The sequence below is a fragment of the Rousettus aegyptiacus genome, unplaced genomic scaffold (genome assembly GCF_014176215.1).
Source record: "Rousettus aegyptiacus isolate mRouAeg1 unplaced genomic scaffold, mRouAeg1.p scaffold_m13_p_17, whole genome shotgun sequence".
Lineage (NCBI taxonomy): Eukaryota > Metazoa > Chordata > Mammalia > Chiroptera > Pteropodidae > Rousettus > Rousettus aegyptiacus.
Genome location: NW_023416292.1, coordinates 29,586,726 through 29,613,157, shown reverse-complemented (window position 1 = coordinate 29,613,157; position 26,432 = coordinate 29,586,726).

Sequence of the window (26,432 nt, the reverse complement as noted above, 5' to 3'; positions counted from 1 at the left end):
GGACTGTTCTGAGGAGCAACTCGGGATAGCTAATGTAGGCAGCCCACTACCTGGGTCACACAGTTACCAAGATGTTGAAAAGTACCCTCCTTTTGCCCTAATGACCCCTAGTGGCCTTACTTCAGTTATGCAGGAGCATGACAAGAAATATCCATGACAAGGAATAAGCCTAACAATGAATTTGAGAGGATACCTATTACTATACTCCAGCTAGTAATTCTATTCAGAGAAGCAAATTTGTAACACCACATAAGCCAGTCTTAAAATTAGGATCAGTGCTATCTGAGGTGCAGAGGCTCTAGAGAGACACTGTGGTGTATGAAATAAAGACTAGAAATTCATAAGTCAAACTGATACTACGCAACGAGCCACCTATGTAGACTGAAACAAATCAATGTCTGACTCTACAGCTCAGTTTTTCAGCTGGAAGGTGATGCTCTTGAAATATATTGCTCATTTCCAAGTGATACTTCTCAAACTAAAGCCCCTTCTACAGAGGTACGTCAGGACTTAGCAAAACGGACGTTTTCTATCAAAAAATAAAGATTTCAGTTTCCTGAGGAAACCATTAATTTATCATTTTTATCTGTCTGATATTTCAGATTTCCATGTAATAATTCTATGAAAAAGGATTCCACTCCTTAATTCCTCAAAATGAGTGTGAAAATCACAAGCTTAATCTCTAGGGTCTAGCTCTGATCTTCTTTAGCTCCATGAGAGAGACAGTATGCTACAGAGATTTTATTTTATTTTTTTTAAGGCAAGGCAACCCTTGGTTGACCTCACAGATTGCAAAGACTTTGTCAGCTTACAATCCTTTATTTTTTTATTTTTATTTATTTATTTATTTATTTTTACACCTACAGAACCTGGTCTTCCTAGGTGGTTTCTCATCCAAGTACTAATCGGGCCCGATCTACTTAGCTTCTGAGATCAGATGGGATCGGGCTTGTTCAGGGAAGCATGGCCGTAGACGCTACAGAGATTTTTTATTTTTATTTTTATTTATTTTATTTTATTTTATTTTATTTTATATTTTGCTATTTTATTTTCTTTATTTTATTGTGGTAATAACACTTAACATGATATCTACCCTCTTAACAGATGGTTATACAACATAGTATTATCATCTAAAAGCACAACGTTGTCTAGCAGATCTCTAGAATTTATTCATTGTGCCTAACTGAAGTTTTAAACCCACTGATTAGCAAAGCCTCATTCCTCTTTGCCTCAGCCCCTGCCAATGATATACATGCCTATCATGACACCAATCCTGTCCCTGCAAGAAAAAGATGTGTAGTGTGGATAAGACCCACCCAAAGCATGTTCAAAGTGTCTTTGGGAACAGGCAAAGTGAGCTCCAGGCCTGATGCCTTCCTTGACTCTGCTTCTACCCCATTTCCACATTCGGGACACACTTACCCTACATATCCACTGCACGGAGCACTGGGGAGACGGTGGTCGATAAAACAAACATGGTTCTTGCCTTCATGAAGTCTAGTGAGAAATATAGTCAACAAATAAACACATTCCTAAATACACAATTAGAAATGGTATGTGCTACAATGTAAAATAATAGTTACTGTGAGAGAGAATAATAGGAAAGAGGGCAAGGCCACAGAAGTACTGTTTAAGCTGAGAGGCAAAGGTAAGAGTAGAAGAAAAAGCCCTCCGAGTGAGTGATAGCATAGGACCCAAGGCCGGCAGAAACACGGGGTTACAACAACAGAAGAAGGGGCAGTAAGGCTGTAAAGGCGAGTAAGACGAAGAACTGAAATTGTACATGGGTGCAAGGATCACACAGGCCCTTAGAGACTATTATTATGACTTTGAATTTTATGTTAAATGTAACAGAAGAAGCCATTACAGGGTTTTAAGAATAAAAATAATATAGTCTAATTTAGCGTTTTTTCTTTTAAAGACCCTTCTGGCTTGAAGGATGAATTGCATGAAGGAAACAGGAGTGGAAACCTGGAGACCAATTAGGAAGATACGTCCACTGTTCAGGTGGGAGATGAGAGGGCCAGACCAGGAGACAGGCCCTGGAGACGAAGAGAAGTGGGTGAGTACAGTCATATTTTGGAGACAGAACCAACCAATTCTACGGTTTGGGACATGCCTCATCTGAGAAGAGAAATTCATGTTTTCTACTTCACAAAAGACAACCAGTTCAAAGGGCATGATTTTTCTAATCATGCCTGGGATTTGAGATTGTTCAGGGATAGAACAGAAACTAGCTTCATCTTTTCCACTTCGGAATTCTCTCCTTCTTTATTTAACCAAATGTGAGGATCAAGCTCCAGCTCTATGGTTTTCGGATACACGTTTTCCCTCTCTTTTAAAATCCTCTGAAATAATTTGAGAGACAATCCCCGAAACATTCCAGTGTTAAGTATGTGCACTTACGTCTAACCTGAATCCTTTATGCTGAGGAAGTTATATTTAAGTTTCCTCTTGGGAAACAGCTTTCTTCTTCCCAACAGGAGGCAGTGTAATATTTTTGTAGAAACCTCAGAACCTCACTTCTCACCTTCTCCTCCAAGGCCTCTGCGCTGAGAATCTACTTTAACTGCCATATGTGGTACAGCAGGAAGAAAAGGCCATCTTCCTGAGGTTGCTTCTGAGGAGGTTATTAAAAAGACAGCTTTACAGGACGTTTATGGTGTTCCTGATCCTGGAGGGCAGGCCTGCAGGGCCTGGCAGGGGAGAGTCTGTGTGTGTGTTCTGGATGAAGCTGCTGTCTTCAAATCCAGATGGCCCATGATGTCACTGGAAAAAACCCTGAAACGTGCTACAAGAAAGAACTTTTTTATGGCTCCCTGTGGAATGTTACCATAGGCTGGGCTTGAGGTAGGGAGAAAAAGAAACTGAAAGACTTTCTTACTCCCTGTCTGTCACTTTGGGCCGCAGGGAAAGGCGGGCGGGAGGAAGGAAAGAGATTAGGTGGGAAGAGAGGAAAAAGCAAAAGGATAAAGGGAGTGGAGAGCTAATCCTTTCCTTCATGCTGCCTCTATTCCTCAGCACAGGGGACTTGCCACACTGGAGCACGGCCCTTTAATTATGTATGTGATTCCCTTACTTTGTTTGAGATCAGTGTTCCTATCTTGCTTATTCCTGTAACCTCGAAACCTGAAGCAAAGTCTGTTAAATAATAGATGTTCAATAAATGTCAAAAGAATGGAGTTCTGAATTGAAGCCACATCATTAAAGACCACAGCAGAAAGAATCAGTAGAAAGAAACTAAAATTTATTGGTTGTTTTATATGTGTCACACATCATAATAGATACCTTTGGATACCTTTTCCTTGCTGCCATTGTTTGCGGTAGACGTTATTAACCCCACTTTACAGAAGGGAAAGCAGAAGCCTGGAGGAGGTACATAACGTGCCTCTAGCCCGGGTCTGATGGAGCCCAAAGCAATTCCCCCTAGTACGGCCTGCCCTTCCCAGGGAACTACTGCTCTACATTCTTCCCTACCTCAAACATAAAACGAGAGAAAAGAGAGCCAGCCATGTGTGGGAAGAGGCGGGCTGGGACTCCGAGTCTGAATTCAGTACTCATTACAAACGGATTCTGCCATAACACAGTGTATGAATGTTTTTAGGAACATTTACAGTTAGATTTCTTTCAATTTTCTAGCTATTTCCACTAAAGAACCTAAGTTACTGAAGTTACTGAAGTAGTATAATGGAAAAATACAGCTTATAGGGAGCGCCATTCCCTACTTAGTTTAAGGATAATCTATATCAACTTTGCTTCTTCAGCTTAAAAAAAGCGAGGGGCAGAGGTGTCAGGGAGAAAAGAACAAGAAAGAAATGACCGAGAGTGAGACTCTGTTAAATAATTAGTTGTCAAACAAGAGGAAAACTCTCTTCTCCTGGACTATATTCCCTCACCATTACATATCCACGTGTTTGGGGGTAGGGGTCTAGTTTAAATGGTTGCCTATGGAGAGACAAAAAATGGGAAAAGGGGAGCTTCTCTTTTCCCTCTTTTTTAAGACTATGTAGATATATAATTTTAACAAAAAAATATAATCTAAATTTAAAGAAAAAGAAATAAAGAGTTAAGCAAAACATTGTTACATTCAGAAAAATAACTGTGCAGTAAGAGAAACATAACCATAATACAGAGGATGGCTCGATTGTGGAAAATATTTAAGTAACCGTAATCTAAACGTTGTTAATTTATTGACGAGTCTGATTTAAAAAACCACAGTGGAACATGGGAAAGGAGAAAGTAGATTTACTCATCCATTCCCTCGTAAAACTGTGAGACCCTTGAGGAGTGCTCTCCCAAAGTCAAAGAAGATGTGAACCCAAACCATGAGAAATTTTAGAATCATGGGGAAAAGAGAAAAATAAAGGCTGTTATAGTACTATTTGGCAAATGATACGATAGAATATAGTATGAGATCACAAAGGCTCACCTAAATGATGATGGCAAGTCAATAAAATCTTCCGGAAAGAATCATCGACTTGATGAATTCGAGCTAATAAAGTTCAAAATAAAGCGGGGAGGGAAGCAGCTCAGAGAATGGCATGTAGAAAGGGGAAGAAATACGGAATGTAGTAAGAAGTATTTTAGGAACTGCCATTAGTTTGTAATAGCTGCTGCAGAAGGAGCAAGCCAGAAAATGGTAGAAAAAAAACATCGTGAAGGTCCAGACCAAGGAAAAGTGTTGCGTGCAACTGAGCAAGTTATGTTCAAACATGCTCTATATACATTGCAATAAAAATTATGCTTATGGAGATACACACACATACACTGCAATATAGAAATCATACACATCCGGACAAATATGCATACGTAGAGATTCCTGGGGACAAAACTGGGCCAGACGATGTGTTTATACAAAGTAACAGCAAACAGCATTACTAAACAGTTTAGTGCATCTGTCATGAATACTGTCATCTCGTCACTTGGGCACTGAGTTAACGGCTGAAGGCAATGACTGCTTTGGTTCTGTCTGGGCCTTTTCTTTTTGTCACATGGCTCTCTTTTTTTAGTTAATGAACTTTATTTTTTAGAACAGTTTGAGGTTCACAGCAAAACTGAGAGGAAGGCACAGTCAGTTCTCATTTACTCCCTCGTCCACACATACGCATCTCCCCCACTCCAACATCCCCCGCCACAGCGGTACGTTTGTTCTGACTGATGAACCTACACTTACACAACATTATCACTCAAAGTCCATAGTTCACATCGCGGTTCGCTTTTGGTGATTTTTCCCTTGCGAATCATGAACACCTTACATCTCTGAATTTATTTGGGTTTCTTTTTTCTTTCTTTGTTATATTTATTGGGGCGACATTGGTTAATAAAATCAGACAGGTTTCAAGTGTACAATTCAACAACACATCATCTGTATATTGCATTGTGTGTTCACCCAAAGTCAAATCTCCTTCTATCACCGTATACTTGACCCTCTGTACCCTTATCTACCTACTTTCACCCCTCTCTCCTTCTGATAACCACTAAACTATTGTCTGTGTCTATAAATTTTTGTTCGTCTTGTTCATTTGTTGCTTTCAGTTTTACAGCCGATTGAATAAAGATATGGTACATATATACAATGGAATATTACTCAGCCATAAGAAAAGATGAAATACTGCCATTTATGACAGTATTATTTCAAGATAAATTTGAAATAATCATGCTAAGCCAGTCAATCACACAAAACATTGAGAATCATATGATTTCAAAACTCTTATGTGGGATATAACACTTTTGGTGTTTTAAGTACTACGGATTTTGACAAATGTATAATGACATATATCTACCATTGGAGTATCATACGGAATAGTTTCACCACCCTAAAAATCCTCTGTGCTTCATCTATTCATCCCCCATCCCCCCCCCCCACTCCCCTACTCCTGGCAACCACTAATCTTTATTCTGCCTCCACAGCTTTTCCTTTTCTAGAATGTCATATACTTGAAATCAAACAATAAGTAGCTTTATTACATTGGCTCCTTTCACTTATCAATATGCATTTAAGTTTTCTCTACGTCTTCATGGTTTGATAACAGTTCTTTTTTAGTGCTGAATAACGGTCCATTGTCTGGAGGAAACACAGTTTATATATCCATTCACCTATTAAAGGACATCTTGGTTACTTCTAAGTTTTGGCAATTATGAATAAAGCTTCTATAACCATAAATGTGCAGGTTTTTCTATGGACATAAGTTTTTGATTCATTTGGATAAATACCAGAGTGTGATTGCTCAATCATATAGTAAGCATATATTTAGTTTTATTTAAAAACTGCCAAATTGTCTTCCAAAGTGGCTATACATGTTGCATTTTCACCAGAAATGTATGAAAGTTCCTGTTGCTCCCTCTACATCCTCACCAACATTTGGTATCGTCAGTGTTCAGATTTGAACATACTAGTAGGTGTGTAGTGATGTCTCGCTGTTGCCTTAATTTGCATTTCCCTGATGTCATATGCATGATATGGAGCATCTTTTCATATGCTAACTTACCACTAGAATATTTTCTTTGATGAGATGTCTATTGAGGTCTTTAAATTGGGCTGTTTGTTCCTTTATTGTTGAGTTTTGAGAACTCTTTGTATATTTTGGATAACAATCCTTTACTAGATGCCTCTTACAAATACTTTCTTCCAACCTTTTCCAAATTTTTTCTTTATCTTTAATTTTCTGAAGTTTGAATATGATATGCCCAGGGGTAGGTTCGTTTCAGTTTTTGTGTTTGTTTGGTTGGTTGGTTAGTTAGTTGGAGGTTTTGTTTTGTTTATTTGTTTGGAATTTATTTCTCTGAGCTTCTTGGATCTGTGGTTTGCTGTCTGACATCAGTGTGAGGGAGATTCTTAATCATTGTAACTTCAAATATTGCTTCTGCCTCAGCTTTCAGATAGTCTGTTCTACTTTATGCAGTATTTTTTTAATCTCTGTTTTCCAGTTTTGTAAAACAGTTTCTATTGACATATACTCAAGCTCAGAGATTTTTTTCTTCACAATGCCAGCCTACTAATAAGTCCATCAAAGGTAATCTTCATTTCTGTTACAGTGTTTTTAATCTCCAGCACTTTTTAATCTTTCTTAGAATTTTAATATCTCTGCATACATCATCCAGCTGTTCTTGCATGTTGTCTACTTTTCTACTAAAGCCCTCTGTGTATTAATCATAGTTTTTAAAAAAATTCCTAGTCTGATAATTGCAACATTCTTCCCATATCTAATTCTGGTCCTAATGCTTGTTCAGTCTCTTCAAACTGTGTGTGAGGTGGGGGAGGGGGGTGGGGGAAGGGGTTGTTCTTGTTCTTGTTGTTTTTAGCCTTTTATTATGCCTTGTAATTTTTTGTTGAATGGAGGACATGACGTACCAGGTAAAAGGAGCTGTGGAAACAGACTTTGAGTAATGTGGTAAAGTGTAGGGTGAGGGTAAGCTTTCTATAGTCCTGTGATTAGCTCTCATTCTTTAGGGGAGCCTGTGCCCCTGGACTGTGAACTTCATTAGTGCTGCTCAGGTTCCCTGCCCTGCTTAGGTGGGACAGGACGGCTAGAGGGAGCTGGAGTTTGGTATTTTCCTTCCTCCAGGTAGCCTCTGGAAAAACAGTTTCCCCTGAGGTTAGACCTTGTTAAGAAGAGTGCTCTGGTGTATTTCAAAACAGTTCCTTTTCCTCTTTTGTTGCCAGAAGGATGAGGAGATGTTTTCCAATATTCACTGTGAGAACTGGGTAGAGATCCTGGAGGTAAAAGTGACAAAAGTGTGGGACCCACATACCTGTGACTCCCCCTGGAGTTTTCAACTCTCAGACTTGTCTACATTGAGCCTCCAGCAAGTCATCAATTATAGTTTAGGTTTCTCAGCCCTGACACTGGTTCCTACAGAGGTCTGCTTGTGGGTTTCTCCTCTGAGAAGTTCTGATTCTCTGTAATCGCCCATCTGTCTCTCCAATTTGGGGGATAGGAGTTTGCCCTGTGACCTCGTTTCCCTGAAGGAACAAGAAGAGTTGATTTTTCAGTCCGTTCAGCTTTTTCTTGTTGTTAGGATGGAGTGGAGACCTATAAGATCCTTACATCTCACTTGGCTTTTATGTCAATTCATGGTCTTCTTATTCTTGTCTCAAAATAGTTATTTCCTTGTATCATGGTATTTTACACCAACTGAAAAGCATTTTTAGTCTCTGTCACGTTCAGCTTACAGGGTTTAAGTATAAATACTCCTTCTCGCAGCTAAACAGAAGTGTTAAACCCAAGAGCTACGGGAAAACATGCCTTACGAGTGTGCCCTTGGGAAGGATCCTGCCATGCTAACTGCCCAGAAGTGCTTTTCTCTTCCTCTCAGCCTCTCGGGACTGAGGTGCAACAATCAGAACAATTATAAGCAGCCTTCGATTTTGGTAGGTGTCACCTTCTACCACGGCGAAGTTAGTGTCTATGGTAACTTTCTATCAGAATCAAATATTCTACTGGTTGCAGTATACAATGGGGTTTTGTTAACTGTTTTATAGAAAACCAAGAAAGAAAATTCAAGATCAGCTTAGTTTTAGGGGAGTTTAGTACTAAAATGGTATCAAACTCTAGATTAACCTTCGGGCCATGCAGACAGCTAATCACGACTAACCAAGAGCACACCTACGAGGAATAGTACTCAAAGGTGCAAGTCCAGGAACATTGTGTCAACTGTTGTGGCATCTTCCTTCAAAGACCTGCCTATTGACTGCAGTCAGACACACACCGATTTTCAAGCGTAAGGGAGAAAACAGTGATATGTAAAGAAAAACTAGAAAATGAGTGGATCCAAGAGATCAGGGGAATATCCCTGGTCCTTCCAATACTGGGTATGTCACTCTACAGGGCTCTCAACTTTGGGGGGCCTGGGTTTGTACCTGCGAAATAAATATCTGCCTAGATTATTCTTAAACTGGTCCCTAACTAGGTCCCATTTGCAGAGCCAGGACTGCTAGTACTTGGAGCTATGCCGAGAGTAGGATAGCAGGGACAGCCTTGGTCTGGACCCAGAGGGACTAGAAACACCACTATCAAGTATGTGAGGTCAAAGTACATCCCTAGAGGGAAGCCATGAATCAGAGCCAACCCTCCAGTACAAGCCTCAATATGAACCATACAAAGAAAATGTCTGTGGTGGTTAGGAACTGAGATTACGAAGAGGCTGGAAAATGGATTACAAAAATGATCAGTTCAAGACATATTTTAGCCATGAAGGAGAACAAGGCAGCAAAAACCTTCTTTTGGAGGGTGGGGTGAGATTGGGCCCTGGCTGGTTCTCTTAAGGAAACAGATCTACTAGAAAGCGCTAAGTGTATGGTAAATCTTAACAGAACTAATTTCAGGATAACATATGATTTTTAAAATTATCTGGCTATAGTCCTCACCGTCATCGTGGTTCCGCTTCAACACACATAAGCATTCAATGATCTCATGCGCAGCCATGTGCCGCGACTTCTCTCATCCTCTCATTCCTTCTATCCCACACTCCACAGGTCAATTCATTTTTACGTTTTACTTTTGGGGTTTTATTTAAAGGCTAAGTTTTTGTAAGTGGGTTTTTGTTGGTAGCTTGTAGATTTTATTAATTTAGAAATAAAATTTTTTCACTGTGTAAAAAGCAGCTGGTAAAGTTGGAGTTAGTGGGGTTTGTATTTTTTTTTTTAATTTTATAGACTTTTCTTTAGGCAAAAACTGGCCAGGTTGTTTTGCTGCAAAGGTAAATTTGGCTTATGATTGAAATAATAAAAGTTACTCTAACAGCTTACTAGCAGCTACTGGAAGTGTAAACACAATTACCAAAGGGTTCTTTATTTTCTCTTACTATACCTGGTGGCCCATCTCAAAGAGGTCCTTTTATAAGTCACACCAAAGATAATTGCATTTGTTTCCTCCCTGGCTTTTATCACCGCAAGAATAAATGAGACTGTCACATTCCAGCAAACACACACACACGTATACACACAGAGATTAATTTGAGGTCACTGAAAATGTACTACGAACTAGGTTTTCTTGAGCTTGAACTTAAGACCTATGGTAACAAGAGCAATTGGTGCAAATACCTGAGAGACTGGAAGTACTCGGCAGATTGACATTAAATCACCCCAGCTCCTGCTATCTAATCTGTGTAATAAACCACCGCAAAACTTTTGCCGGCTCAAAATAGTACCTCATTTATTTGGCTCTAAAATCTGCAATTTTGGTAGAGCTCAGTGAGGACAATTAATCTTTGCTTCACTTGGTATCATCTGGACAAGCCCTTAAGATGAAGACCTATAGGATCTCATGGCTCACTCACTCCCAAGTCTCGTGGTTGATTCTGGCTATTGGCTGAGTCTTAGTTTCTTTACATGTGAGCCTCTCTACATGGCCACTTTGTGTGCGCTAGTTTGTTTGGGCTTCCTCAAGGCACATTGGCTTGTTTAAAGAAAGAGAAAGCCACCTTTGTGGCTTGGTGTTAGAAGTCCTGATACCAAGGACCTGAACAAAGGACCTGAGCAGGTAATTCATAGAAGAAATATACAAATATATATGAAATATATGAAAAGATGCTCAGCATCACAAATAATGAAATCCAGATTAAAACAGATATTTTCTTTCCAACACACAAGAAATACTTTAGAAAAGTAGTAACATTTTATTACCCATATAGATAAAAAATTGGTAAAGTCTTAAACACTGATGGTGAAAGTCTAACCTTTTGCAGAAGGTAATTTGGCAATATCTATTAAAACTTAAAATATGCATTATTCCTCGGACTTGACAAAGTCTAGTCTTAGCAATTAGTCCTCTAGAATGACTCCCACCGGTCTGAAAATATATGTATGAGGATATTTGAAAAAAGAAAATTTTGGAGTGTTCCATATATTCACCACAAAGATCTTTGTATTGATGCAGGACATTCTTTTAAGATGTTATTTATAAATACATAATGTTACAATGTGAAATAAATCACCTTTTCATTTAAAAAAAAAAAAGTCAAGCAACATCACTTCTGCCACATACTGTTTAGTTATAAATGTCCATTCTGGTTTAAGGGATGGGAACACAGACCTTGTTTTTCAATGGAGGAGTGTCAATGTCATATTATAGCAAGACCTTGTGCAATGGAACATATATATATATACATGTATATATACATATATATATATAGGTGTATATATACATATATATATAATTGGAAAATACAATCTGCCACCAGGCCCTTACCGAAAAATTCCTCTGTGTCCAAACTTAGGAAGAGGACACTACTTCACAACCACTACATATCAAACAGAGAAACAGTGACCCATCCCACCCACGGCTTCTCACTGCCAGTCATTTAGTTAGTTCCTTGACTTTAGGAATTAAATGGATTTTAAGAGAGAATAATGCATTCACTTCCTTTTCCCATCCTAGAATAGCTGCTCTGCTCTTGGTGAGAGGGAGAAAATACTGAATTTGCCACACTAGGCCTTCCCCAACCCCATGCTCTTTCTCTGCATCAAGAAAGGCGATACCCAGGCACAACAAGAGTGCCATGATACAGCAACACACCCACATTACCGTTTAGGGAATTACCAAAAAAATACCATTTTCGTTTTCTTGAAACAAATAACAAACATCTCTTGAATCTAGTAGCATGAATCTAACACTATTTCTGAGGACCTAACTTCCAGCTGGGTCCAATTGCAATGTCCAAATAACTCTATTCATATGTGCTATGGGTTCAAGGCCAACTGGAATGTCGGGGTATCTTATTTCAGACAAAACCGGATTCCCTACATCTAAGGAAATAAGACTACAAATAAAACTACAATAGTTCTTACAAGAGAACGTATTTGAAAAGTTAATTTTAAATTAAATATAAACGTATGTGTTCAACTTTCCTCTCCTCTCCTGAATATCTTAAGATAATCAAGAGCTTAGAAATTAGGGAGAGAGGGTAAAGAAAGAACTTATTGCTGAGTATATTTAGAGAGGACAAGACCAAAAGCCTCCACAAAACACTGATGTACAACTAAGCACAATGGGAATCCACTAGCCCAGCTCTACCTTCCCTACCAACTATATCCTAATTTAAAAGGAAAATGACATTACACTCTCTCCCCCTTTACGTGCTCCAGACCCTGTAAGTCTTCTTCACCTTTTAAAGTAGGGAATCTGTTCAATATCAATAGATACCCAAGACTCTGCCTTTTTCCCTAATCAATGCCAATGTTCGATTAAGATACAAACGGACCAACAAAAAACCTGCCCTATCCCCAGAGCAGAGATGAGCTAGATGAACTGGAGAGTGTAGCTCATTTATGTGATGACTTTACAGGATGGGGACCCAGTCATAGAGGGGCTCCTACCTCTAGAGCCCCTCTGGGGTGTTCCAAGTGAAAAGAATACTGTAGATGTGAAAATCTCCCATACTATTTCCCACACCATTGGACCACAACTTAACATTAAAGAATCACGCATAGAAACTCTATATTTTTTATATGAAAAGTAGCTATTTCATTTATACAACGTGAGTTCAAACACATATGTAGTCACGTCCCGTGTGGCTCCATAATCATCTGATTTACGTATTTCCTGCAGACAGATAAAAAAAACTATGTTTAAATGATTACACTTTTCTGGCTGTTAAAATATTTTATATTAGGTCCAGGTATCAATTAGGAATATTTGGTTACTAGTAAAGCAGATCAATATAAAGTAGCTTACATGGTGTAGAAATTAATTTCTCTTTCATAAAATAAATCTAGAAATAGGGATCTCAAGCTGATAAGGCTGGCTTCATTTGAGAAATGAGCTCTACTCACTTAGCCATGTCTTCTCTCTTCATGATCCAAGAAGTCTACTTATTTATCACTATCATTAACTTGTAATTTTTCAAGGTCATTTCTTATTTCTTTTTTTAGCCATAGTACCTAGCACATATTGGCTCTAAACAGTATTTGTGAAATAGATATATGGATTGAAAAAAGAATAAATGAATGAAAAATGGAGGACAAGTCTCATGAGGGTAAAATTAAATACACAATTACTGCACATGGTAGCAGTACATTTATTGCTTGGTACTTCATTAATGGAGGTATGTATTACATATACCAGAGAAAATCTTATAGGGAGAAATGATATTTAAACTGGATATTGAGGGAGGGGTAAGATTTGAATAGAAAATAAAGTTGTATCTTTGTGCTAGGAACATAGGACTTGGAGTCAAAAGACTGGTTTGCAGTCCTAACTCAGCCATTTACTAGATGCATGATTTTTGGCAAAGTAAAGAAAACTCTCTGAACCTATATACTCATACATAAAATGGAAATAATAACAATTTCTTTATCGATTCTTATTTGTTTTATTCTTTCAACTTTTCTTTTAAATATATACCATCTCATTTTAGTCCATGTTTCTTATAAATTCAAAACATATGTATATTTTTAGGAAATTATGATGGTTAATTTTATATGCCAACTTGACTGGGCCAAGGAATGTCCAAATTAAACATTATTTCTGGGTATGCCCGTCAGGGTTTTTCTGAATGAGATTAGTATTTGAATCAGTGGACACAGTGAAATAGGTTGTCCTCTCCAATATGGGCAGGCATCATACAATCCATTGAGGGCACGACTAGAACAAAACACAGAGAAAGGAAGAATCTGTCATCTTCCTGACTGCCTGTTAAGCTAGGACACTGGTCTTTTCCTGCCCTTGGACTGGAATTACATCACTGGCTTTCCTGGTTTTTCAGCTTGTACATAGCAGATTGTGTAACTTCTAAGATTCCATAATTGTTTGAGACAATTCCTCCTAATAAATCTTTATTATATTATATTATATTATATTATATTATATTATATTATATTATATTATATATAAATATACATGTCTCCTATTGGTTCTATTTATCATGTAAAAGATACATTGGTGCTTTTATGGTTAGATACTTAACTATTTAGCTAGCTATAAATATCTAGAAACATCACCTTAGGATCTCAGTCTAATTGCGAGTTCAGAGGAAGAGAGACTGCTGAGGAACTAGCCAGTCAAACATAGGAAGTCAGTGTGTCTAGAGGTTAATTATTTAAAGTTGGAGGGAGAAGAGGAGGAAATGTGAGAGGAAGGAGGAAAACAAACAGAATAACTTGACACTGAGAAGTATGCAGGAGCAAAATTAGGCAAAGCCTTTAAGGACATGAAAGAAGTTCTAATTTTAATTAGAGAGCAATGGGAATACACTGAGAAGTGTTAAGCATGAAAGTGACATGATCAGCTTTAATCTCTGCTGTGGGAAGAATGAATTTGAGAGGGGCAAGAGCAGAAGGTTAAGCGGCTACTGGAAAAGTAGAAGATGACCACAGTTTGCTGGAAAATACTGACAGTGGAGATGGAGAGGACTAGACGGATTTGAGATGTGTTTTGAAGATAGAGCCACAGACACATAGATCATAGGCGACCATTTCATGAATAAATGAACAAAGAGTAAAGATAGTGCCTAACATGTACCGAGCACATACTGTGTCAGAATGTTCTAAAGGCTGTTACGTGGATTATGACATCTAACCCTTACAGCAATCTTATGAAGCGAGTATTATTACCGTCTCCATTTTACAGATGAGGAAATCGAGGTTCATAGAGTTTAAATCACTTGCTCTGGTTATACAAGCCAGAATTAGAACAAAGACATTCTGACTTTAGGCCCCTTCCCAGACTGGCCCTAAACAATCTGCAATTCTCTGCTAAAGGTAACAAGTCTATTAATGATAATCTTCAAATGATCCCAAAGTGCCAGTCACACAGAAGATTTCCAAAATTGCATACTCGAGTACTATAGGTAAATTCAAAGATGTTGGAGGTATTTATGGTGCCCTATCTTTTGGGGAGTTCACATCTTGTTTTTGAAATCCCTGTCTTTGGTAACTTCTGTTAAAGCCAGTTGTAATGTACTTGTAAGATCAATTGCTCAGAGGAGAGTCTGTTCTGAATTAGAAAATTGTTGCTGCTAAGGAGCCCCTGGGGGCTGGGGAGTTGGGGGTGGAGGGCTGCACATGGGTTCAGCATGGCAGGCCCCTACGCTGATAATGAATGGAGAAATGTGGCCAGTAAGGCCCACAGAAAGAAAAACACTTAAGCCTCCTGATGAAAGGCCAGATGAGAAGGTAAGTGTTATAATTCAACTGAAAATAAAAGCCAGCGGCAGGTTATTCTTCCTTGCAGGCGGACAGTTTACTGGACGGCTTTCCTGCAGCTACGGTGGCAGTGATGGATTACCTGGGAAGGTGAAGCAGCTGAGCTGATCTACCCCCTCCTCTTCAACCCCGAGGTCCCCCTCAGGCTACAGGGTTTCAGGGCAGCTTTAATCCCTCTTAGCCTCCACTCTCCCATGGATCCCAAGACAAATCCCAGAAGCTACAGGGCCTGGAGAACATCCTCCCAAGCTGTTTCCTGAAATCCAAGCCTGAAAGACAGGAGTTAGCCTCAGGTGCTTGCCAGAAGACTCCATTCATTACCCTGGGAAGGACTGTTTGAGAAGTCGAGCCAGGAAGATTACTTGAGTCTGGCCTCAAAGGGAATGCTAGTTGTTCAAGAGCAGCTCATTCAGGTATGTCAGGAGGCCTTCAGCAAGCCTTATTGGAGAACGCAATGCCAAGATTTGATTGGCGGGGCGGGGGAGGGGGGGATGTTGGAGGAGTGGGTCCTCTGTCCCAGTCATTCTCTGCTTCCACTCTTTCATGAAGAGAGCTTTGCTTTCTGCTCCTCTTGCCCCTATTCTGCTTCCCATTAAGATCAGCTGGAGTTGCCAGCCCTTCCAAAGCTATTTTTTACATTAAGCACTCTTTGAAGATCTCAAAACCTTCCAAGAACTATAGATGTGTCTCTAGTTTTCTGAGACTCTTAGAGAAATATTTTTGGATAAGAAGACCATCTTGGAGTCTCTCAAGTCTCTGTACCTAGGAACCTATTAAGCTTCCTGTTCAAAGGTTGGCCAGAATCCCTAGGCTTAAAGCAAAAAGAGATGGTCACAACAATAGACAATAGTCATCTGTCTCTTTCCACGCTTTGCTTATTCCCTCTGAGGATCTGAACTCTATACTTGATATAACAAGTATAGAGAGTGTAAAAAGAGTGGAAGAAAGCCCCTGGGAAATATTCATATAGGAATGGTGAACCTGTTTCAGGAATGGTGCACATGTTGGCAAAATGGTAGAGTAGGCGGCTTCAAACATGTGTCCAAAAGAGCACCGTTCACAAATCAAAATATAGTGACTATGCACTAGTCAAAAACCAGAAGTATTTCCAATGTCCATTAGTGGATGAATGGATAAACAAATTATGGTGTATGCATCTCTCTGGGCTGCTTCTAGGTTTCCTTTCATAGTAAATTCTATAAGCTGAAATCCATACTTAACAAGTTTTTCTCATTACCCCTACATCCAACTTACTACTGTGTCTTATATATTTTGCCTCTTAAATATCTTTTAAGTCCATCTACATTTTTTCATTTCCAAGGCCCCAGTCTGGTGTAAGCCACCATCCTCTGGAGCACAGCAAAAGCCTCCCAACCGGAATCTCATATCCACTCTGTCCTCCTCCAATCTATTCTTGACTTAGAGGAGTGTTCAAGATAAAGTACAAATCCCTTATCTGGCCATCTGGCCTACAGATCCTTTTATGATTCTCTTACTGCCCGTGTCTCTACCCTCATCAATTTCTTGCCACTCGCCTCTTCATTTCCTCAAAGTTGACATGTGACCTCCTGCCACCAGCTTTATCTACGCTGTCCCTGCCTGATCTTCTCATCTCTTAGTTAACTCCTGTTCATTCTGAGGATCTCAGGTCCAGCATTGCTTCTTTGGAGAAATCTTCCTTCATTCATTGGTCAGATCAGATCTCCCAATTGGCTTCTCTTAGCACTCCGCATCCTGTCTTCATAGCATTTATACAATTAGTAAGTATAGATTTGTATGATGATCTAATTAAATTCTGTCTCTTCCAGTAGACTGAGCTCCATGAGGGCAGATTCCTCTCTGGTTTTGCTTATAATTGTTTCTCCAGTGTCTAGAACAGTGCCTAGACATGCATTTGTGGAATGAATGAATTACCAATAAACTACTGCAGGTGCTCTGTGCTCTCACAATAAACTGAACCATCATAGAAGGCTTCCTTGAGGTTATGATAGTCCAACAGATATTGAGAGAATAAACAGAAATTAGATAGGTGAAGATAACAAAGAAGCACATGCCAGACAGAGAGACCAGACTGAGATGACAGCTAACACAAAATCGTCATGGATTCAGACACATCCTTTTGTGGCTAGAAAGAAGAGCAAAGAAGGCCAGCACGTGGTGTTGGTGGAAAGGTTAACAGCAGCCAAAGAAACATGCAGCAGCTTTACTTCTATTGGACTTATTTGTATGGACAGTGAAAAACCATTAAAGTTTTTACAAGTTAAATGCCATGCTTGGTGTATAAAAGAGTTTTAAAAGATTACTCAGGCTTAAGGAAGAGGAATGGAAGAGAACATGAGAAAGAGAGACTCTTTAGAAGGCTGTGGCTGTGGTTTGGTCAAGAGTCTATAAAAGCCTGGGGTAGAGTAAAGCAGAGCTGGAGAGAGGCAGATGGAAGAACATTTATGAAGTAAGATAAAGATTTGTGAAGATATTCCCAGTAGTATGGGAGTGGAGGGTTTGGAGACTGAAATAAATTTCTCTAAACTATTAATAATAATTATCATGAGGAGGTGCCGAAGCGGTACCAAAGAGTGGCTTCCAGGTGTCCTGGCCTCTGCTCCACAATGTCTTTTCCCCCAAATAACAACATAGGTAAAAACAGAGTACTACTTACAATGCAAATATAACCTCGAGATAATCCTACAGCAATTCCTTTCAACCCCTAAGTTCCTCCTATACAACCTTGGCCCCAAGAAGCCATGATATGTGCTACTATAACTTTTAAACCAACATTTTAAAATATCATTTAATGAGTATTTTCATATTTCACTTCATTTAATAATCACAACTTTGTTTCCCAATCTTTCCAGATAAAAAATTGAAGTATAATAAAGAAAAAAGCCTGCCCCAAATTATAGGATTCAAAATGGCTGAGCCAGGGTTCAAACCCAGATGGGTCTGATTGGGAGGCCCAGATTTCTTACCATAAAACCCCTTAGGTCCCTTCCTCCGCCATGTGGCAAACTGACGTGCTGGGCAACTTCTCCTTAAAGTGGTTTGGAGTCCAGGCCTTAAAACTCGATGGGGCATTAGCATTTCTCTTTGCACTCATCCCCAGACACCCCTTCAGTTCGGCTTATTCTGACACCATATTTCCTATAGCAGAGGAAATGCTATGGAATATGGGAGCTTTCAGATGTGGACTTGATTGAAATGGGTGGTTTGTTTTCTTTTATGTTCTATTTCTCTCATGCCTTCATAAGCTAGTGGATCCAGATGGCTGGAATCGCCAATTAAAAACAAAGAGAACACTAGGGAAGGAACAAGAAGAGAGAGAGAGATACCAAATGGTAATTAGGGATGAGACAGCTGGAATGGCTTCATGATGGTAAAGATCCTTTCATTCCAGAAGAATGTGTGTGCAAATTAGAGTCTTTTTCTCCTTCTGCACTGTAAAGGCAATCTAACATGAATAAATTGCCACCAGAATTCTTTATTTCTGTAAGGAAAATGTGTGCTGGTGGCTGTTTCCACAGTAATCAATGTATGTCATTTAAATTACAGATAGGCTGATGCAAAAAGGTTGAAAAGGCAGGAGTTGCAGAGCCTTCCCTCAGGCTTCTGAGTTCTCGGAACCAGTGGTCAGGCAGCGTGTGCAGCTAGTCTGGAGGCTGCTACTTGAGGGCAGAAATTCACAGAGGAAGGCTCAGTACCTTGGAAACATTCTGAGTGCCCGGTGTCTTATTCGGTACTGGATATTTTAATTACAAACTTCTCTCAACTTCTGGTTAGAAATAGAAGTGTGAGAGGCAGAGGGAGTGAGAGGAGGGAGTGAGGATAAGAGAGGGAAGAGAGACATGGGGGGAGAGAGAGAGAGAGAGAGAGAGAGAGAGAGAGAGAGAGAGAGAGAGAGAGAGAGAGAGAGAGAGAGAGAGAAGGGGGGCAAAAAGCACAAGAAAAAGGAAGGGAATAGGAGATAGGGGAGAAAAAGGAAAAAAGGCAGAGAGGAAGGTTTGGAGAGAGGGAAGAGAAGGGAAAGGGGGAAAAGAGAGAAGGCCTTATATAGGGAAAAGTTAGAGAGAAAACTTACAGGCCACTTTAAAAAGAAACTTATTTATATGACTTTCAGATACCCGAAATACTACAAAACAGGTTAAATAACTGCTTCTGTGTACTAGGATCACTAGCAGCAAATTTAGGGACTGCTCTAAAATGATTTGTAGTTAGCTTTACACTTGCTTATATCTAACAGAGAATTCTGACTATATTCCAAAGCAGGTTTACTCAAGTTTATAAACTTAAATTGTTTGGAAAAGTTTTTGGTTTTTTTCCATAGATGAACTTAGATAAACTTCAGCTAAGTCACTCTCCAAATTATCATAAATCCCAAGGAATAAAATCCAAATAATTGAGGTCTGGCTATTTTCTTCATTCTCAAAACAAGTTCATGTCCCCCTGTGGTTTCGTGTTGAATGAAGCCGAAACAAAACATCAGAGTGATAGAAATTAAAGGTAGTCTCTTTTCCCTTCAAGCTTGTTCTATATCCATCTTGTACTCCACCCCCACCCCCCAACTCCCACCCACCACCACCACCATATCTCTTTACTGGGATCTGGCTGCCATGTTTCACTCCAGACTCCCAAGGGCTAAGTTAACCATTGTCTCTCCACCAGAAGGTCAGCTCCTTGAGGGCAAAAATTCAGTCTGTTTTGGTCAGCCCTGACCTAGTACACCTCAGGGCATGATTTCTATTTGTTGATAGACTCTCTTAAAAATAGAAGAGGAGGAAACACTTCCAAACTAATGTTACGTGGCCACCATTATCCTGATACCAAAGACAGAAAGGACGCCACAAGAAAAGAAAATTATGAGCTGATATCCCTGCTCAACATAGATGAAAAACTCAACAAAATATTAGTAAACTAAATTCAACAGCACATTAAAAGAATCATATGCCATTATCAAGTGGGATTTATTCCTAGGATTCAAGGATTGTTCAAATCAATAAACGTGATACAACTACATTAACAAAATGAAGCATAAAAATCATGTCAGCTCAACAGATGCAGAAAGAGCATTTGACATAATTCAATATTTTTTCATAATAAAACTCTCAACGAATTAGGTAGAGATAAAATGTACCTCAACATAATAAAGGCCACATATGACAAACCCACAGGTAACATATACTCAATCACTAAAAGCTGAAAGCTTTTCTTCTAAGCTCAGGAATAAGAAAAGAATGCCCACTCTCATTGCTTTTATTCAACACAGAATTGGAAGTCCTAACAAGAGCAATTACTCAAGAAAAAGAATTAAAAAGACATTCAAATCAGAAAGGAAGAAATAAAATTGTCATTGTTTGCTGATGACATGATAGTATATATAGAAAACCCTGAAGTGTCCACACACACACACACACACACACACACACACACACACACACACACACACAAAACCCGTTAGAATAAACTAATTCAATAAAGCAGCAGGAATACAAAATCAATATAAAAATCAGTATATTTCTATACACTAACAATAAACTATTAGAGAGAAAAAATTTAAAAACAATCCCGTTTACAATAGGTTCAAAAAGAATAAAATACTTAGGAATACATTTAATCAAGTAGGTGAAAGATCTGTACTCTAAGAACTACAATACACTGATGAAAAAAATTGAAGACACACAAAAGAACGGGGAAATGTTCATGTTCCCATTAATGAATTTAATGTTGTTAAAATGTCCATACTACCCAGAACCATCTGTACAGTCAGTGCAATCCCTATAAAATTCCAATGGCATTTTTTGCAGAAATAGAAAAACAATCCTAAAATTTGCATGAAACTACAAAAGACAAAATAGCCAAAGCAATCCTGAGAAAGTAGAATGAAGCTAGAGGCTTTTCCTCATTTTATATTATATTACAAAGTTATAATAATCGAAACACTATGGTATTCACATAAAAACAGACCGATCAATGTAACGGAATAGAGAGCCTAGAAATAAACCCATGCCTATATGGTCAATTAGTTTACAATAAAAGGGGCAAGAACATACAATGGGGAAAGGATAGTCTTCAATAAATAGTTGTGGTAAAACTAGTTAATCACATGCCAAAGAATAAAACTGTACCCCTTTCTTATACCATACATAAAAATCAACTCAAACAGATTAAAGACTTGAATAGAAGACCTGAAACCATAAAACTTCTAGATGAAATAAATTCCTTGACATTGGTTATGGCAATGATTTGTTAGTTTTGACACTAAAAACAAAGGCAAGAAAATCAAAAATGAACAACTGAAAATACATCAAACTAAAAAGCTTCTGCACAGCGAATGAAACAATTGACCAACTGAAAAGGCAACCTATACCTAATAGACAATGCTTGCAAACCACATATCCAATAAACAGTTACTATTCAAAATATACAGGAACATACAAACTCAACAAGAAAAAAAATAATAACCTGATTTTTAAAATGGGATCTAAATAGGCATCTTTCCAAAGAAGATGTACAAATGGCCAACAGGTACATGAAAAGATACTCAACATCACTAATCATCAGGGATATGCATATCAAAACCACAATGATATATTACTTCTCACCTATTAGAATGGCTACTATCAAAAAGAGATAAATATTGGTGAGGATGACATGGGGGGAAGGGAACCCTTATACACTGTTGGTGGGAAAATAAACTTATAAAGCCACTATGGAAAACAGTATGGAGTTTACTCAAGAAATTAAAAACAGAACTACTCTTGGATCTAGCAATACCACTTCTGGGTATATAGCCAAAGGAAATGAAATTATCATCTCGAAGAGTTATCTAACTCCCATCGGTCTTGGCCATGATTTTTTGGGTTATGACACCAAATATGAAAGCAATAAAAGCAAAAATTAATAAGTGGGACTCGATCAAACTAAGAAGTTTCTGCACAGAAAAAGGAACAATCTACAAAATGAAAAGGCAACCTACAGCATGAGAGAAAATATTTGCAAACCATGTTAATTCATAAGGGGTTAATATCCAATATATACAAGGAAGTAATATAACTCAATAGAAAAAAATAATAGAAAAAATAAAATTTAAAATAAGCAGAAGACCTGAATAGACCTGTTAGAATGGCTACTATCAAAAAGACAAGAAAAAACAAGTGTTGGCGAGGATGTGGAGAAAAGGGAGCCCTTGCGAACTGCTGGTGGGAATGTAAACTGGCACAGTCACTATGGAAAACAGAATGAAAGTTCCCAAAAAAAAATTAAAAATAGAATTACTATATGAACCAGCATTTCCACTTCTGGATACATGTCCAAGGAAATGACATCACTATCTAAAAGAGATAGTAGCTACACTCACATTTCACTGCAGCATTATTCACAATTTCTAAAACATAAAAAGAGTGTCAGTCAACAAGTGAATGAATTAAAAAATGTGGTGTATATAAACAACAGAATAGTATTCAGCCATAAAAAAGGAAATCCTGCCATTTACAATAACATGAATGGATTTTTCCCCCCTATAAAATATAAAACAGGAGTTTTGCTTGATACTTTCAAACTAGTGCTTAAAACCTTTTAGGTAGGAAAAGGATAAGTTTTTGTCTGGGGCTTATTATGCCCCATTGCTGAGGTAAGATCCTTCTGGAGGCTCTCCTGAGTGCTTTCAGGGGAATTATGAGGTCTTTCATTCTGGCTGGAGGCGAACACTACCCCTGGCCCTTGGTAAGTGCTAGTACCAATCTCTCTGATCATTTCAGGTGATTCTTTCTTTCTCCAGCCTCAGATAGTTTCCTCACATACATGTGCTGTTCAGTATCCTGATAAATACCGAAGGGGACCCCCCTGCAGATCTATGGAGTTCTGTCTGTAAGACGCTCTCTTCAGTATTCTTTCCCAAAAGCTTCAGCTGCCCACCTCCCAGAATCTGTACCTCTGTCACCTCAATCCAAGAGTCTGCCAGGCTTGCTTTTCAGCACTGTAGCCTGGAAATTGTCTCAAGGCAATAAAGCGGAGACAATTATAAGCAGCTTCACTTATTTCCTGTCTCTCAGGGGCCACTCTCCCTTACTGCCTTATGCCCAATGTATTTTTGTTTTATTTCTCCTGTTTTTAATACTCCGCTAGAATTTAAGACACATGAGAGGAGGAATTTTGTTTTGTTCACTGCTGTATCTTTAGTATCTAACACAGACACTAAATAATTATTAACTGAACAAAAATATAAGACAGTTCTGTAAAAGAAAACTGGGAATTTGGCTTACCAGATATCAAAACATTAGAAAGCAATAGCAATTAAGATGATTTGGTTATTATCACATGAATACCCAAAGAGATCAATAAAATGAAATAGGAAACCCAGAGGTAGCCCTTATTACATATAAAAATTACTTATATGGTAGAAGCATTATGAATCGTTGGTGGAAAGACAGAATTTAGTTAACAACTGTTCAGAAAATTAGCTTTTTTTAGGAAAAATACATCTCTTCCTCATGAACATATTCTTTTTGTATCATGTACAAAAATTAATGCTTTATGGTTTAAAGATCTAACTATCATAAAAAAATACCTTAAGAAATAAAAATACAGGAAAATTATCTTTATGACTCCATAGTAGAAAAAGATTTTTTAGATATGACACTGAAAGCACATCTTATAAAAGGAAAAACTGACAAATTTGATTACATTAAAATACAGATATTCTGAAAAAATATGTCATCTGTAATATAAAAGAAAACCGTAAAAGCAGTGAAAACATAAGATCCAAATTGAGAGAACATATTTGAAACTTATATAACAAAAAATTTGCATTAACAGTATATGAAAATCCTACCAAAAAATTTTTAAAAAGATAACCTAATGAGAAAATAAGCAAAATATATCAATGGGAAATCCACTGAAGAAGAAACCCACGTAGTCAACAAACACATACAAAAATGCTTATCTCTATGTATAATCAAACAAAAAAGTATTTAATACAGAAATTATCTCCCAATCTAGCCATGGTTTTACTTTCTGCAGTTTCAGTTACCTGCTGTCAACCATGATCCAAAAATATTACATGGAAAATTCCAGAAATAAACAATTCATAAGTTTTAAATAATACATCATTCTGAGTACCTCACTTTATCTCATCACACAGACATTGTATCTCACATCATCACAAGAAGGGTGAATACAGTACAATAAGGTGTTTTCAGAGAGAGAGACCAATTCACATAACTTTCATTACAGTGTATTACTATTTTAAATCAATATAATAAAATTGTTCCATTTTATCATTACTGTTAATTTCTTACTATGCCTAATTTATAAATTGAACTTTATCATAAGTATGTATGTATGTACGTAAAAATGTATAGGGTCCAGTACTGTACATGGTCTCAGGCATCCACTGGGGGGGTCTTGGAAATATCCCCCAGAGGTTAGAGGGGACTATCTATTTCACACCCACTAAAATGACAAAATTAAAGTCTGACGATATCAAATGTTAGTAAGAATGTGGGGGATATGAGCTTTCCACACTGCTAGAGGACTATAACTTGGCACAGTTACTTTTAAGAGCAATTTTGCAATCTCGATAAAGTTAATAATGTCCACATCCCACAAGTTAGCAATTTTACTTCTAGATTCATGTCCTAGACAGACTCCTGTACGTGTGCACTGAGGTATATGTAGAAGGAAGTTTCTTTGCTCAAGTAACATTTTGAAAGCATTTAAATATAGTCAGTTTGGGGAACAGATAAATAAAACATAGCATACTGATACAAGAGGGTAGGCTTTCACAGGTGAAGGTCAAGGAGAGACTTAAGCCCAAGTAGCCTAAAGCATCCATTACATGTAATGAATTAACTTCTTCCTATACATCTAGAATGGTACTCATTATGTACCATCCATGGGAGAATCAAGAAAACAGTCATTCAAATCATTGTCCTGGGTTTTGTGGTTAAGTTGAAGAACATTGTTTGAGAAAGGTTGCTACACAGCCCTTAAATTCAGGGAACTTGAACTCTATGTATCAGTATAGACTGATCCCCCCCAAAAATAAGAATATATTTTAAAAACCAAGATGCAATAAAATACATATAACACAAAAGCATTCATGTAAAGTTTAAAAATATAATGCAATGTTACATATTGTTTTTGGATATTATTTAAATATATAGTAAAAATATTTTAAAAACTGGAATGATATTAATTTTACTTCTCCTCAATACTAGTACTTTCATTAATTAGAATTAATTAGTATTAATGAAAGTAGTAGTATTTTGGGAGAAGTAAAAAGGGAATGAGAGGGGGAAAGAGGACTTCAACTTTATAAGTACTATTTTTTCACATATTAAGTATATTTAAGCAAAAACATCGAAATATTGTATCTGAAGCAACAATGCTAAAACATTCACATTCATCAATTCTAGGTATTGGATATACCGATGTTTGAAAGCACTTCCATATTTATTGTTTTCCCCAATAAAAAGAAATTAAAACTTTTCTCCTTTCATAAAAGAACGAAAAAGGAGAACAATTTAGCAACGCTCAATTATTTTCCCTCTTTTCCTACATTCACTAACTTTCTACTGATCTATCGCCAGTGTTTTACAGAAAAGAAGGTCATTGTACTGTTTTGCTATATCCTGTCATTCAGTATTCAAGAGCCTGACTGTTGTCATTCTTGAGTGCAAGAGGGCTGAAAACACTAGAACAGCTTTTCACAATAACCCGCTGGCTGGGAAACCTGAGCAAACAAAGAAAGGAGAAAATTAACTCTGGTCTCTAGCCAAAATAATTTGCTTATGATAAACAAAATAGACAATTTCCAGTTCCCGCCCCATGGCAGATTAAAACCACCTGTTGTTAATTCTCTTCAAATAGTTGGTAGTTCTTATTCCTTTACATTTCTCAGTTATGTCATTACTCTTCATTTTTATTTTAACCCATACAGCACTATTTGCTTTTCCTTGATTTTCTACTTTTAGAGTCACCACTTCCTTCTGCCTCTCTCAGAATCCCAAAATTTAGACAGGAATCTAAAATTGTGATCTTGTTACTTCTTAGAAATGACAGCCAACTCAGTGTGTCTGACTTTTCCTGGAATAGTTCATTGACTTCATTACTCTTGCATACCCCAGGGGCAGAAGATGCTGGTTCTCCATACTTCGCATACTTGCAGCCACTAAATAATGCTTTCTCACAATTCCAGACTGTCTCTTGTATCACTCAGGAGCCCAGCAGGCAAGAGAATGAACTTGAATTGGCTAAATGAAATGACTACTTACAGAAAAGTAGGTAGATTATAGGGCAT